This window comes from Somniosus microcephalus, chromosome 7, assembly GCF_052327205.1.
Source record: "Somniosus microcephalus isolate GS21.2 chromosome 7, FLI_Smic_1.0, whole genome shotgun sequence".
Taxonomy (NCBI): domain Eukaryota; kingdom Metazoa; phylum Chordata; class Chondrichthyes; order Squaliformes; family Somniosidae; genus Somniosus; species Somniosus microcephalus.
The window spans coordinates 91,938,813-91,955,118 of NC_140993.1; positions in this window are offsets into that span (position 1 = coordinate 91,938,813).

The following is a 16,306-nucleotide window of genomic DNA, read 5'->3' on the forward strand; positions in this document are numbered from 1 at the left end:
TTGTTTCAACTAAATAGGTTAGTGAGGACTAGGGGGGTCACAATCTCAAGTTATGTAAGGCCAGAACAAGGTTAGATGTTAGGAGGCGATTCTTTTCCCAGAGAATAGTAGACCTGTGGAACAGGCTGTCAGCTAGGTCACACTATAAATGTATGATTTCCTTTTTTAAATCTGTCACAGTAACATTTGGTAAAAAGCAGGATTTGATATTGTAAGTCAAATGTTGTGAATCGCCCTGCACTTTCAGATAGTGGATACCTGGTGACTTAGCCACAGCCTGTAACCCAACAGTTTATTTTATTTAGCTCAAATAACCTGCAGCCTTTCTGCTCTCAATCTCAGAAAACTTAGCGGTACACTCCAGCAAAGATATGGGAGCTGCAACCCCTGCAAATATGGCGTGCAGAAACCTTTGCGTCCCAATACAAAGTCTTTCATGTTAAACCTCCTCCTCAATTTATGTTTACATTGCCCCCTGCCTGTCAGCTTTTCTCTTAACGCTTACGTTGTGGTCGATTCACATGTAAGACTTTGAAAAGTAATAAGAACAGACATTGCCCGCTGAATCTTCCAACAGAAGGGCAATCTATGCTCACACAAAAAGGAAATGAGGCTATTTTCTTGCCTCATCTCTCCTCCACCCGAGAAGACATTTGTTGCTGAGGGGGACAGAAGTTTGTTTTTGCACACCACAATCCTGATTTAAATCCAAAAGAAATGGTTGACAGCGTTATTTTTTTTATTTCTGTGAAAGTAAAAGGTGGAATAAACCCTGCAAAGATTAAAGGCCTGAAAAGAGAGCTCATCTGGAGCTTTCTCCCACAAACTAGTGACAGCATTATCAACCAATTTATTTTTCTGAATCTTGCATTGCAATAAAAGAATAAAAAATCTATCAGTGGATGAGGTATGCTGCATTGACAGAAATATAGAGACCCAATTGACAGAACAAAGTTCCCCTGCTGTACCATATACGCGGGGTCATTTTGACTTCAATGGAAATAAATATCAGGAGAGATGTCAACTGTGCTGCCAATTCACTATCACCCATTTTACACTATCGCACAAAGTCAAAAATACCTCTACTGTGTTTAAAATAAAAGTAAAATACCAATGGGAAAGTCAAGAATCAAATACTATTTAAACCAACAATTTAACATTGTAGTGACTGCACCATTCCAATGTCTTGACACCACTAAGTCTACAATGTACTAGACTTTTGCATGTAAAAACACATGAAACAGGTAACTTAGTAATAAATACAACTTAGGTTAGCTAAGACATTAAGCTAATGATTTACACTCAATAAATATTAATACTGTAATAGCAGGCAAGGATATTAATATTTGCTACAAGCAAAAATCTGAACAGCTAGGCACACATTGAACTAAACATCAGTCAGCTCAAATACATGCTACATTTGTGGTGAACACTGATCAGGGGGAGAAATTCGGTATAGCCCTGTTTGGGGCGCCATTATCGGCCGTGCGCAAAGTTTAGCGCCTGGCGCTAATTATTGCCTCCGACAGCAAACTTGGCTTTTATCGCCCCTGGAGGTGATTGGAGCACTAAATGAGGTGCTCCACACCTCCCTTAAGGCGCTAAGGCCGAGGAGCGAGGCGCTACCTCAGAGGGCGGGCACAGCACAGGTGCTGTCAGTTAGCGATTGAACACAGACACACTGGCGCCGGTCAGTTCTTAAAGGGGAGGGTCGATCTTGCTCTGTAGCCACACCCTGCTCATTGGAGCCTTGAATCTCAGCCTGGGCAGACCTGTGGCTAAATCTTGCAGCCAAGGACTATGGAGAGGGCCAGGGAGCGAGCACAGCGCTTTTGCGAGCGGGCCTTTTAGGCTCTGGTTGGCGCGGTGGAGCGCAGAAGATCCATTCTGTACCCAGAGAGTGGCAGGAGGCCTTTGCCACGCGAATACAGAAGAGTGTGGAGGGAGGTGGCTCAGAGAGTCTCCTCAAGCAGCATGGTGCCAAGGACCCATCTCCAATGTAGGAAAAAGTTCACCGACCTCACTCGGGTCATCAGGGTGAGTGCCTTTTTTTCAAAACCTCTCCATCCCTCCATCTCAACCTCACTTTATGGCCAGCGGGTCTTAAAAGCCCCAATGCCCAACACTCATCCAACACCTATGGCCCTTTCATCAAACACACAAGCAGATTCCACACTTTGCATACAGTAAGGGCTATTCAACTATGGGAGGCATTTCAGGCAAGACCATGGCTGCATACAGTAAGGGCTATTCAACTATGGGAGGTATTTCAGGCAAGACCATGGCTGTATATTTACTCAGACGCCGTCCTTTTTCTTGCAGGCCAAGCTGTCTCATAATAGGAGACAGCAGCAACGGACAGGTGGAGGGCGGCCTCAGCTGCAACCCCTCAGCGACCTTGAGGTGCGCGTCCAGAGGATTGTGGCAAGCCGGGTGATTGGTCGTCGCCACTGGAGACGCCGACCCCATTCTGGACAGCAATGGTAAGGTCATCACCTTTTTGTCCTCTCTCCTTCCACTTGTTCCTCACAACACCAGCCTTTGACACTTTCAATACAAATTACTAAATCGCTGCAGTCATGCCTCCCTTGCTGCCACCCTGTCCTCACGCTAAAGCCACTCTTGTACCTCCCTGCTTTCAGATGGTGATTCACCAGGTGAGGAGACGGGCCCTCAAGCTGCCAGTGGGAGTGAAGCTGAAGGCGAGGAGGAAGAGGAAGCCAGAGCATCAGCGCCACCCTCTCCCGAGGAAGCCCATGCCCACACTGGGGACACGCCTTCCCTGGAGGGGAGCAGGGGGGAATGGTCTGATGAGGGTGAAGCTCCAGGACCCAGCAGGCTGCAGCAACGCGATGGGGGTAGGGAAGCTCGGGGGCCTTCTCCCCGGAGGGAGAGTATGACATCGAGTCCTGCTGCACTGGACGCAGAGGAGGAGCGGGTCCTCGCTGAAATGAGCGCTCAGGCGGAGCACAGGCACACTGAGCTCATGGCTGCAGTGGCAAGGATACCCGAATCCATTGAATCAGTGGCAAGGAGTGTGGAGCACTTCACTGTAGCACAGGCGGCTGCCACGCAAATGCTTAGTGCTGCAATGCAGTCAATGGCTGCTCTCATGCAGATGCAGATTGAGGCCACGTGAGCACTGACTGCTGCCATCCTCGCTGGTTCGGACACATTTCCCCGGGGCTCTCACCGCGCCGCAGCAGGCTAGCAATCTGTGTTCCCGCAGATTTCTCCGGATGCTGAAGTGCTGCCCCGCGGGAGTGCCAGTGTGTCGGTCGAGCAGGGAGTTGCTGTCCTCTCTCAAGATGACAGCATTCCTGCTGCCACCACTGTCACTTCTCCACTGCACTTGCCACCGCCTGTAGGAAAGACTGCTGCTGCCCATGCAGAGTTGGTGCAGTCTGCAGCTGGGCCCTCCAGGCCCAGAGCTGGTCGAGGCCATCCTTCAAGGGCATCTGCAGTCTCAGGTTGTGACAATCAGCAGCCTTCCGCCAGCCTTGCTCCAGCCACTGGGGTCCCATTACGGAGGAGCTGCAGGGTGGGAAGGGGGGAATTTCGTAAGGGAAAGAGATCACCCTCGAAGGGCAAAAAGTAGGAGGTGTGACAAAATGTTGTTCATTGTTTTATTGAAGGCCGAGGTTCGTAGTCAAATTTTTTTAACTGTTTTGGACATTGTCTCCAGGTTGTGAGAGCCAGTTATGTTAATGACTTTTTTTTTGTGTTTCTTTCTATTAGTTTGTCGTGCGGAAATGAGACACACAGAGTTTGTAAAATAATTAAGTTTCTGTATTCAAAATGTACATGTTTGGTCTTTGCAATCATTGTTGCCTTGACCGGCTTAGGGGTTGCGGGATGGTTTCATTCAGGTTGTTTGAATGGCAGAAGCCATTTCCTCAGAAGGGGCCTAGAAGCGACTTGCTATGAGCCTTTGACGGACGGCCCTTCCACTTTGTACATTGTGTGCCTCCCTCCCGCCTTGGTGCTGCTGATGATCATCCTCCTCATCTTCCTCCTCCTCTTCCTCCTCCTCCGCTGGTGGTGCTCCAATGCCTAGTGGCATTGGCTGGGTCCTGAGGATTGTAAGGTCATGCAGCACACAACAACGAGGTGGGAGACTCGCTCAGGCGAGTACTGAAGGGCTCCTCCAGAATGGTCCAGACAGCGGAACCGTTGCTTGAGCACGCCGATTGTGTGCTCAACGATGTTCCTGGTAGCTTGATGGCTCTCATTGTACCGCAGCTTAGCAGGGGTGTTGGGCGTACGGAGCGGTGTCATCAGCCAGGTGCACAGAGGATATCCCTTGTCCCCGAGAAGCCAACCACCTGGGTGATGCGGTGCCTGGAAAAGGTCTGCCACAGAAGTCTGGCACAGGATGAAGGCATCGTGGCTGCTGCCAGGAAAGTGGGCATTGACAGCGATTATCAGCTGTCTGTGGTCACAGACCAACTGAACGTTTAAGGAATGGAAGCCCTTTCAGTTGCGGAAATCCTCGGCATTCTCTTGCGGCGCACGCAAAGCCACATGCATGCAGTCAATGGCGCCCTGCACCATGGGGAAGCCCGCTATCATCGCAAAGCCCATTGCACGTTCTTGCTGCTTGTCCGGGATCATGGGGAAAGATAGGTACTCTCGTCTCCTTTTAAAGAGGGCATTTGTGACCTGATGGATGCAGCAATGCACCGTGAACTAGGAGATATTGGCGATGTCCCCAGTAGCTGATTGAAATGAGCCGGTGGCATAAAAGTTGAGAGCCACTGTTATCTTCAATGCCACCGACAGAGACGTCCTGCTCCTCAGTTGAGGCTGCAGATCTGGCTGAAGCAGGTGGCAAAGTTCAGTGACCACCTCCTTGCTGAAGTGCAGCCTTCGCAAATACTGCTCCTCAGACATATTAATGTAGGAGAACTGTTGGCGAAAAACCCTGGGAGGGTAAGGTCTCCTGTACAGAGGCCTGTTGGCCCTCCTCCATCTGGCCATGATTGCCACTCTCTCTCTGCGTCTCTGTGCCCTCCGAATGTGACGGAGAAGGACGATGTCCCCATCCATTGCAGCCCCCATAGTATCTAGGCAATCAAAGTTATGAAGGCCAAAAAACAAAGTGCCTGCAAAGTTATGGTCAGAAGCCAAAACTACCTCAGACAGCGTTGACTCAATGCAGAAGTCTCTCTTTCCCTCTTTGTCTCTCTCAAAATCTCTCTCTCTCTCTCTCTCTCTCAGAATGAGTGGTGCAAAAATGGCTACCACACAAAAGCCTGGAAGAGGCCCCCTTTAAATAGCGCCCCCCCAGCGACTGCGAAGCGTTCCAGTCTACCTGTCGTTGGTTGCACCAGGCGGAAAGGAGGGGGGTGCCACTCAATTTCTGTCCCGGGGCGTCACAAGGGCGTTGCACTCTCGAATGACGTCAAGATCTGCGTGCGCAGGAGATCGGGCGGTATTGTTTAGCGCCGCCGCAAAATGTCCGGTCAATTTCGCGAGAGGCGCAGATATCGCCGCGCCCGGGTGCTCGTTGCTTTGCGCCCCATTAGCGCCCTCTTAAGGTGCTAACGGGAGGCGCAAACCAACTGAATTTTCCCCCTGAGACTCTAAGAAATGGGCTTGGATGTATGCACACTGATGTTTTAGGAAAGCTGCTTTTCTACAGTTGACTTTGTGGTGAGAAAGCCTAGCCTGGGATAACAAGACAACTTCCAGTAATCTGTGGAGTGTCTTTAGCACCATGTGCAATATTTCAGAAGCAATGAAGGAAGGAGTTGAGAGGGAGTAAGAAGTATGAGATGTGCAAGACCTCACTATGTTGTGGCTCTATGCCAACTTCTGAATTATCTTCTAACATATGTGCATGAGTTTAGAATAGTGAAAGTGAATTGTGGTAATATCTTGCCAGATCTATTCAACCTACAGATTGAACTTCGCTAAATACTACCCACTTGATCTTTCAGCCAAACACTCCAGCAAGCCATAACTGTTCATTTTGTAACTAGTGCTTTGTTAGGGGTGGTGAATAAGAGATTCTGAGACAATCAGGTCTTGCTGTGAGTTGGCTTCAGTCCAGCTTGTTTATTAACTTCTGGCACCAGTTTAGAAGAGGAATTGAAACATCAGTAATGAAAAGATAAAAAGGAAAAGGAAACTGATCTAAAATAAAAACAGAAGTGCTGAATATGCACAGCAGGTGTGTCAGCATCTGAAAAGACCAAAATTGGGTTAATGCTTTGGGTCAAAACCCTTGAACAGAACTGAAAAATCAGTGATTGGCTGAGATGAAAAAAACTTTGCTTATTTTGAGTGAAGCACTGGGGAAATTAGTGCATTTATGGTTTCCGTCAATCTCTGAACCTAACCAGACTCCTGTACTGAAATAACAACAGAAAACGCTGGAAAAACTCAGCATGCCAGGCAGCATCCGTGGAGAGAGAAACAGGGTTAACGTTTCAGGTCGAAGACCTTTCATCAGATTCCGGTACTAAATCTGTTTTCCTATTTTAATTTACTGCCCTTTCCCCTTCCCTGAAGGCTGTAACTCGCGCTCGGATTCCAAGGGCGCATGGAGTCCTCCCAAGTGACCATTCTTCATGTTTTCGTCCAGGCATTTGGGCTCGAATTTCCAAGCCCCATGGAGGCGGGTTTAGAGGCAGGATTGGTGGGAAAATTGCAGAATCAGGGGGCAGGAACCCATCCCACCCCCAACCCGTCTCCGTGCCAATGTCCCAGGAGGCGGGTATCTGACCTGTGCTGGGAGCCGCTTCCTTGAGGCGGGAAGGGGATTAGTGCCAATTAACTGCCCGTTAACAGGTAGTTAACAGGCAGTTTTTTGCCTAATCCCTATTCTTAGCCCTGAAGTGTGGGCTTCCCGACGGCTCCGAACCATGCCAAGTTAGCGAGGCAGACCATGGGTCTGAAGGGGTTGGAGGGGTCGAGATGTCTGTTGTGCAGGTGAATGATGGGTGCATGTGTGCAGAGGTAAGTCTGTGAGGTAATTGTAAAGTGTTTTAATAAGTTTTACTTACCTTTACTTTCTCCTGCAGGCTTCCTTCCTTCAGTTCTCGGGAGTCCCCTCAGTTCACCGGCACAGAAAGCAGAATGGCCGCTGAACTGTCAAAAGTTGCAGCATTCTGCTTTCTGGCCTGAAGAGATCTCTAACTGAGTCCGAGTAGAAGAACTCAAGTTAGAAGACAGATTGTCAGTGTTTGACAGCTTCACAGAGCTGTCAAACGTTGATTTTTCATCTGTCAAAAGCTCTTGACAGATGAAATGTCAATCACTGATGTCACCAGTAACCAGGTGACCCTTAATTGGCCTGCTGAGCCCGCTGGGTGAGCTTAACAAGGTCAATCAAGGGAAAATAGCGTGGGTTGGCCACAAGTCGATGGAGGCGGGACTACAACCCAAAAAGTGGGAGTCCCACCTCCATCACGTCCCCATTGACAAAATCCAGTCCATTGTGTCCGCAATTTATTTGACTGTGGGCTGGGGAGAAGCATCACAGCTGAGGCCAGTGCTGTTTTCACTCAATGTTTGCTTTGTAAGATTTGCAAAATTTCTGCATTTCCCCGAAGGCTGTTATTAATAAACGGGACCCTGCGTGGACTTTTTAAATCAAGAAGGGTACCCAAAATGGTGTCCGTGACTCGTGGCAGCAAGCCTGTGAGATTTTAAAATGGACTCTGCAATGCAGACAGCTTGGAGAAATCGAAACCAAGCTGCAGGCTTCTGTGAAGAGAGGCTTTGTATTTTGGAACCAGACAGGACTCTGAATTATGCATTAGACCGAATTGGAGACAAATCTAAATTCAGTTTAGGCCTATAGTTAAGGCCATCTAGCAGTCTGCATATATTATCAGAAACAGATTAACAGAGCCATCGAGGCCGGACAGGCCCATCAAGGAACTTTCAGGACAATACAAGTCAATTATCGGGCCGGTAGATGCGATTACCGGCCATCTAAAACCAGTCAGTATGGATTGCTACCATTATTTAAAATAGCTCGCCAAGATTAAAACAAAGAACTAACCTGACTTGGCGTGCAGATAAGGGTTTTCGACGAAGGTATAATTGAAGGCCCCCTCGGGTAGCAAGGTGTCTTGGGTGTGTGTTCATCTGCTGGTTCTTGTTGGTTGGTGTGCTGGTGCTGCTCTTCGGCCCCTCGCCATCGTGGCTCCCGCTCTTTCCCCGTCCCACGCTTACCCCCTGGCCTTTGCCTGTGCCTTTTTCCACTCCATCTGGAACTAGCCCCGGCACCGGGTCGGGCGGACACGGACAATTCAGGCCAGGCGAGGCGGGACGTGATGAGGGGAGGAGGGAAGACCACCGGAGGGAAGGCCACCTGAGGAAGACCGGCTGAAGAAGACCAACTGAGGAGACAAACTGAGGGGAGGTTCGAATTATCGGGCCTTCAGCCTCAGCCGACCTTCGAATAACTGCACACCAACTCAATCTGGCGGCTGTCGACGAAGAATCATCCCTGCAAGGTAAAGTACCCAAACACAGACTTTAACTTTGGGGTACTCGAACCTGGACAACGCCCTTGCGGCACCTGGAGGCCATGTGATGACGGCAGGCTCCAGAGAGCACCAAGAGCGAACCCCGAACCCACACGCTGTTTTGAGTCTAACAAACCTTTTGATTGGTGAGCATGAAGTTCTGACCCCTCATAGCTTAATCTAGTTAGCTATAAGGGGTGGGATAAGGATAAGGGGATTGTTAAGATAGTTGTTTTCCCTCGATGTGCCGTGTGTTCCCCATTCCCTGCATAAGTATAGTTATTATTATTCTTTTGCATTTGTATTTTTGCCTGTAGAAGTGTACGCTAGTAATTTTTCCCATAAGATTGTATCAAGTTTTTCCTCTTCAATAAAATCTTGGTTTTTGTTTACATCCAACCATCTGTCTACTCGAGTCTTCTCTGTACCGCCGCCTTGTACCTAAGTCTGGTGTCTAGAACCCAGGGGCGTGGGAGCGATTCGAACCGCTCACAAAACAGTCAGGGGCGTACGTATGCGCCAAACAACACCACCACATGCCACCCCCTACAGCTTACACGAGCTTTCCAGTAGAGGGTCACTGAACACAGTTGGAAGCAGAAATCTTGGTGCATTTTTATCTCTCTACCCTTGCACTGAGGCCAATTGTACGAAGTACGTTCATTTTTTTAACTCATTTCCTTCCCCTTCAAAAAATAGAAACTGCTGATATGAATGCTGCAACTACTCTGCTATCATTCACTGCACATGTGCTGTAGAAATATATGTAAGTGTTCACATATACACTATAGTTTGATGGAAGGAATTCATGTTACTCATTCATCATTACAATACACCAGTAGAAATGTTGAATTTGAGGGCACAACACAATAGGGATAGCCACAAAAAACCGATAATGCTAATTTTTACGTTGATTAAACTTAATTTGTTAACGAATTTCTTAATCTTAACATAAGTATGCATAAACCAGAGTCTGCCGTCACATCACCTTTTGCAGAGAATCATTGCATAGAATTACATGGCGTATACAGCACAGAAACAGGCCATTTGGACCAACGAGCCCATGCTGCTGTTTATACTCCACACCAATGTTCCCACTAAGCCGAAGAAGCCTTGGTGAGTTGCTGCAGTGCATCTTGTAGATGGTACACACTGCAGCCATGGTACGCCGGTGGTGGAGGGAGTGAATGTTTAAGGTGGTGGATGGGGTGCCAATCAAGCGAGCTGCTTTGTCCTGGATGGTGTCGAGCTTCTTGAGTGTTGTTGGAGCTGCACAGCAGTCTGCAGGTCCCGTGCAGGCCGCTCACCGGCTTTTCAATGGAAATAATCGCGCATGCGCGAAAAATTGAATGGGCCGTACAGCATGCTAAATGGCCAGCGTACAAAAAAAAAATGACAGGGATCGTTGCTCCACAGGTGTCTCCTCCCATTCTATCTATCTGTTGTTACAATACAAAAACAGCACAACACAGGATTTGTTGTGGTGTAACAATTTCACATAAATAGATACGATGTGATGATTGTTTATTTGCTGAATGGAACAAAACTTATGACCCATTACAGAGATCTAACCCAACCACCCTAAAGCAGGACAACAATGTAATGTTGAAAAGTGTGTGTTTGGTACACATGATGTGTAGCAACCATTGTCAGGGAAATGAAGTGGAATGGGTGGGAACGTTACTGAGCCATATCATCAAACACCCCGACATTAGCACAGCGCGCAAAGTGAGAACAAGATCCCATTCTGTGCATTGCCGACATATCTTCTCCCAATTAATGAACACCAGACAACAACAACAAATGCTAAAATGGTGTCAAATTATTAGTGTGTAGCACCTGTCTAAAAGATGAAAATAAGTCTTACTGAATAAGAGATAATATATGATTGGGGGACATTGGCTGGGGATTTCCGCTGTACGCTCGCTGGCCTGTGATTTTCTTGTCTATTAAAATAAATGGGGCAAAACTGCAGGCTAGTGAATGCACAAGTAGTAATCTGCAGCTATTATGTATTCTTCTACAGAATTGAAATACATATTTATTTTAGTTGTGTTATTCTGCAAGAAGTAAGTAATTAAAAAAAAAATTCGTTTATGGGATCTGGGCGTCGCTGACAAGGCCAGCATTTGTTGCCCATCCCTAGTTGCCCTTGAGAAGGTGGTGGTGAGCCGCCGCCTTGAACCGCTGTAGTCCGTGTGGTGAAGGTACTCCCACAGTGCTGTTAGGGAGGGAGCTTCAGGATTTTGTTCCAGCGACGATGAAGGATCGGCGATATGCTTCTAAGTCAGGATGGTGTGTGACTTGGAGGGGAACTTGGAGGTGGTGGTGTTCCCATGCGCCTGCTGCCCTTGTCCTTCTTGGTGGAAGAGGTCGCGGGTTTGGGAGGTGCTGCCGAAGAAGCCTTGACGAGTTGCTGCAGTGCATCTTGTAGATGGTACACACTGCAGCCACAGTACGCCGGTGGTGGAGGGAGTGAATGTTTAAGGTGGTGGATGGGGTGCCAATCAAGCGAGCTGCTTTGTCCTGGATGGTGTCGAGCTTCTTGAGTGTTGTTGGAGCTGCACTCATCCAGGCAAGTGGAGAGTATTCCATCACACTCCTGACTTGTGCCTTGTAGATGGTGGAAAAGCTTTGGGGAGTCAGGAGGTGAGACACTCGCTGCAGAATACCTAGCCTCTGACCTGCTCTTGTTGCCACAGCATTTATGTGGCTGGTCCAGTTAAGTTTCTGGTTAATGGTGACCCCCCAGGATGTTGATGGTGGGGATTTGGCGATGGTAAAGCCATTGAATGTCAAGGGGCGGTGGTTAGACTCTCGCTTGTTGGAGATAGTCATTGCCTGGCACTTCTGTGGAGCGAATGTTACCTTCCACTTATCAGCCCAAGCCTGAACATCGTCCAGGTCTTGTTGCACGCGGGCATGGATTGCTTCATTATCTGAGGAGTTGTGAATGGCACTGAACACTGTGCAGTCTTCAGCAAACATCCCCATTTCTGACCTTATGTTGGAGGGAAGGTCATTGATGAAGCAGCTGAAGATGGTTGGGCCTAGGACACTGCCCTGAGGAAATCCTGCAGCGATGCCCTGGGGCTGTGATGATTGACCTTCAACCACCACAGCCATCTTCCTTTGTGCTAGGTATGACTCCAGCCAGTGGAGAATTTTCCCCCTGATTTCCATTGATTTCAGTTTCAGTAGGGCTCCTTGATGCCAAGCTCGGTCAAATGCTGCCTTGATGTCAAGGGTAGTCACTCTCACCTCACCTCTGGAATTCAGCTCCTTTGTCCATGTTTGGACCAAGGCTGTAATGTGGTCTGGAGCCAAGCGGTTTTGGCGGAACCAAAACTGGGCCTCAGTGAACAGGTTATTGGTGAGTAAGTACCGTTTGATAGCACTGTCGATGACACCTTCCATCACTTTGCTGATGATTGAGAGTAGACTGATGGGGCAGTAATTGGCCAGGTTGGATTTGTCCTTACTTTTGTGGACAACACATACCTGGGCAGTTTTCCACATTGTCGGATAGATGCCAGTGTTGTAGCTGTACTGGAACAGCTTAGCTAGAGGCGCGGCTAATTCTGGAGCACAAGTCTTCAGCACGATAGCCGGGATGTTGTCGGGGCCCATAGCCTTTGCTGTATCCAGTGTCCTCAGCCGTTTCTTGATATCACGTGGAGTGAATCGAATTGGCTGAAGACTGGCTTCTGTGATGGTGGGGACCTCAGGAGTAGGCTGATATGGATAATCCACTCGGCACTTCTGGCTGAAATTGGTTGCAAGCGTTTCAGCCTTGTCTTTTGCACTCACGTGCTGGGCTCCACCATCATTGAGGATGAGGATATTCATGGAGCCTCCTCCTCCTGTTAGTTGTTTAATGGTCCACCACCATTCTCGACTGGAAGTGGCAGGACTGCAGAGCTTTGATCTGATCCGTTGATTTTGGGATCGCTTAGCCCTGTCTATAGCATGCTGCTTCTGCTTTTTAGCATGCATGTAGTCTTGTGTTGCAGCTTCCCCAAGTTGGCACCTCATTTTTAAGTACACCTGGTGCTGCTCTTGGCATGCTCTTCTACACTCCTTGTTGAACCAGGGTTGGTCCCCTGGCTTGGTGGTAATGGTAGGGTGAGGGATATGCCGGGCCATGAGGTTACAGATTGTGGTGGAATGCAATTCTGCTGCTGCTGATGGCCTACAGCGCCTCATGGATGCCCAGTTTTGAGCTGCTAGATCTGTTCTGAATCTGTCCCATTTAGCACGGTGGTAGTACCACACAACATGATGGAGGGTGTCCTCAGTGTGAAGTCGGGACTTCGTCTCCACAATGACTGTGTGCTGGTCACTGCTACCAGTGCTGTCATGCGGGCAGCAAAAGAGTGCTTATCTAGAGTTTGGTAAGTGTGAGTTTTAGAGTTGTGGCATAAGATTAATTAATTAGATTATTAAGATAAGTTAAGCAATTTAAGATAATTTAAGTTAAGGGAAAATTTATTGTTTAAAAAGTCAAACAGCAGGGGTTAATTGAGCAGGAAGAAAAACTGTTAAAAAAATCGGTAAAAAAACAGAAGTGTAATTAATTGAATAGGGGACACTGATTGGCTGCTGAAAGTTTAAAAGGCCAGTGCGAGCGCGGGCAGCGAAAGAGTGCTTATCTAGAGTTTGGTAAGTGTGAGTTTTCGGGCAAGTGGGGAGTGAGGGGCTGTTTTTGTCTTTCTTTTTAAAACCTTTATAAGTTGGTAAGTTCTTTTAAATAAAGGTGTGATCTTCACCTAAAATAGGGGCAGAGGGTCTTCTTAAATAATATTAATAAATTTAATTAATTACATAGAATGGGAGAGCAGGTGATGTGTTACTACTGCGAAATGTGGGAGCTGGTGGACACCATTGATGCTCACGGTGATTACATTTGCGATAAGTGTTTGCTGCTAGAGGAACTCCGGCTCCGTGTTGATGAGCTTGAGACCAAGCTTCAGACACTGCGACACATCAGGGAGGGGGAGTGTTACCTGGACTCTGTGTTTCAGGAGGTAGTCACACCAATTAGATTAATTAATTCAGATGTAGTCCGTGGCCAGGGTCAGGATGGTGTGACTAGAAGTGAGGCAGGTACGGGGATCCAGGAGGTAGTGTTGGAGGAGCCACAGCCCTTGCTCTTGTCCAACAGGTTCGAGGCTCTTACTCCCTGTGAGGACGGGAACGGGGACTGCGGGGCGGATGAGCAACCTGGCCACAGCACCGTGGAGCGGGGGGCCATTCAAGTGGGGGGAGTAAAATGAAATGTTGTAGTGGTAGGGGATAGTATCGTTAGGGGGATAGATAGGGTTCTTTGCAGCTGAGAGCGAGAGTCCCGAAGGCTGTGTTGCCTGCCCGGTGCCAGGGTTAAGGACATCTCCTCTGGGCTGGAGAGAAACTTGGAGTGGGAGGGGGAGGATCCAGTTGTCATGGTCCATGTTGGTACCAACGACATAGATAGGACAAGGAAGGAGGTTCTGCTGAGGGAGTTTGAGCAGCTAGGGGCCAAATTAAAAAGCAGAACCACAAGGGTAATAATCTCTGGATTACTACCTGAGCCACGTGCAAATTTGGCTAGGGTAAATAAATGAGAGAGTTAAATGCGTGGCTCAAAGACTGGTGTGGGAGAAATGGGTTTTGCTTCTTGGGACACTGTCATCAGTACTGGGACAGGAGAGAGCTGTTCCGTTGGGACGGACTTCACGTGGCCAGTGCTGGGACTAGAATCCTGGCGAATCGAATAACTAGGGCTGTAGAGAGGGCTTTAAACTAATTAGTGGGGGGGAGGTTTTAAGAAAGCAAAAAATAAAAATGACAGCGGAGAAGGCAATAGAGCAAGGTAGCAGTGGGGGAATTAAAAACCAGAGCGTGTCAGGAAGGGACAGAATATATGATGATAAAGGTAAAGTAGTAAAAGGGGTAAAAACAGGAATAAATTGTCAGAAAACATATTTGAAAGTTCTTTATCTGAATGCACACAGCATTCGTAACAAAATAGACGAGTTGACGGTACAAATAACTACACATGGTTATGATCTGGTGGCCATTACGGAAACATGGCTGCAAGATGATCATGACTGGGAACTAAACATACAAGGGTATTTGACAATTAGGAAGGACAGACAGGAAGGTAAGGGAGGTGGGGTTGCTATGTTAATCAAGGATGGAATCACTGCAATAGTCAGAAATGATATTTGGTCAAAGGATCAGGATAGTGAAACAGTTTGGGTGGAGATAGTAAGGGGTTTTAGATCACAGAGGTTTCTCTCTCTAGAGGCCTCTCTCTCTTGCACAGTAAAACCGTGAGTGGTTCGACCCACTCGCCCCTTAGATTCTGTACTCTGGACTCTGGGGCAGGAACTACAATGTAGAGAAAACTCTTAGGCCTAGAAATTCAGTATAGCCACTTTTGGGGCGGTAAAGTCGGGCGGCCGCTAAAGTTTGCGCCCGGCGCAAAGTCGAGCCCCCTTCGCTGATATTCAGTCGCATCGCCCTAAGAGGTTGCTGCTGCGCTAAAACAAGCGATGCACGACTATCATTAGGCGCTAAGCCGGTGGCCCAGGGCGCTAACACCGGAAGTTGGGCACAGGGCAGGTGCGGCGAGCTGCTGATTGACGGCAGACACTCTGGCTCCGGTGAGCTCTTAAAGGGGGAGGGAGGGTGTTTTTTTTGAAAGGCCGCTGTATTTGTGTTTTTTGGGGAGGGCTTCTCTCCATCAGTTTGTTATGTTCTCCTCCTCCTCCTCCTCCTCCTCCTCCTCCTCTACCTTTGTCGCTCACAAAGAAGGAGCAGGAGTGCCCTTTAATTTGCGCTCCCCGCGGCCCGCATCGGCTGAGCACCGTTCGACTCAACAGTCGCTGGGGCCGCCCGGCGCACAATGGGCCGGCGCGACTGAAGATCCGGTTGGGGGTGCACAAAGGGCGTTGCACGACGTTGCACGAGGAAATGATGTCATGATCTGCGCGCGCAGCTGAGCGCGTGCAAAGACTTTGCGCCGGCGCTAAATGTCTACTGAAGTTGGGGCGAGGCACAGATCGCGCTGCGCCCGGGCACTAAGCGCCTAGCGCTCAACATCTACTCCTCCTAAGGCGCTAACGGCTGGCGCAACCAACTGAATTTCTAGGCCTTATAGACCAAGTTTGATGAAACGAAATGGTATTTTATTGCATAACGTAAAACAGGTCAAATGCAAGCAAATAAGAGGGTACATGGGAGGGAAAAACACAAACAAATCATAACGACACAATACTAACTAAGGCAAATACAGGCATATTATACTCTACAAAGATCATCATGAAATGGGGAAACACACGGAACATCGAGGGACAACAGCACATGTTAATTATACCCTTAAATGTCCACCCCCTTTAAACCTATCTAGATCTGATTATGAAGGGCCAGAAACATGCTCACCAATCCAACTAGGAAGTGTAAGGTTTTGAAAACAGGTCTGCATTTGATCCTTTCAGGCATCCTGTCTCCACGTGGTTAGTGGAGCCCCAGCGAGCTGCGCCACATCTCTCTCCTGAGGTGGGAGTCGGGGATGGCTGGACACAGGCTGGCCTGGATGTCGGCGGGGTCAGGGATCGTCTGCTCGACCCCGGTCAGAGGAGCCTCGGGCTGGCCCCCATAGTTTCTTCTGTAGTTTTTTATTGTCTCTTCTCCCGAGCCGGAGTGGGTCGATGGCCTCCCGTTTCGTCAACGGCCCGGGGTTGGTCGATGATCTCCCGATGTTTTACCCCGGGGCGGGACGCCAGCTCGAACCGTCTTCTTCTCCTTCTTCTAGCGATGATGCCACCGATATGATGGTA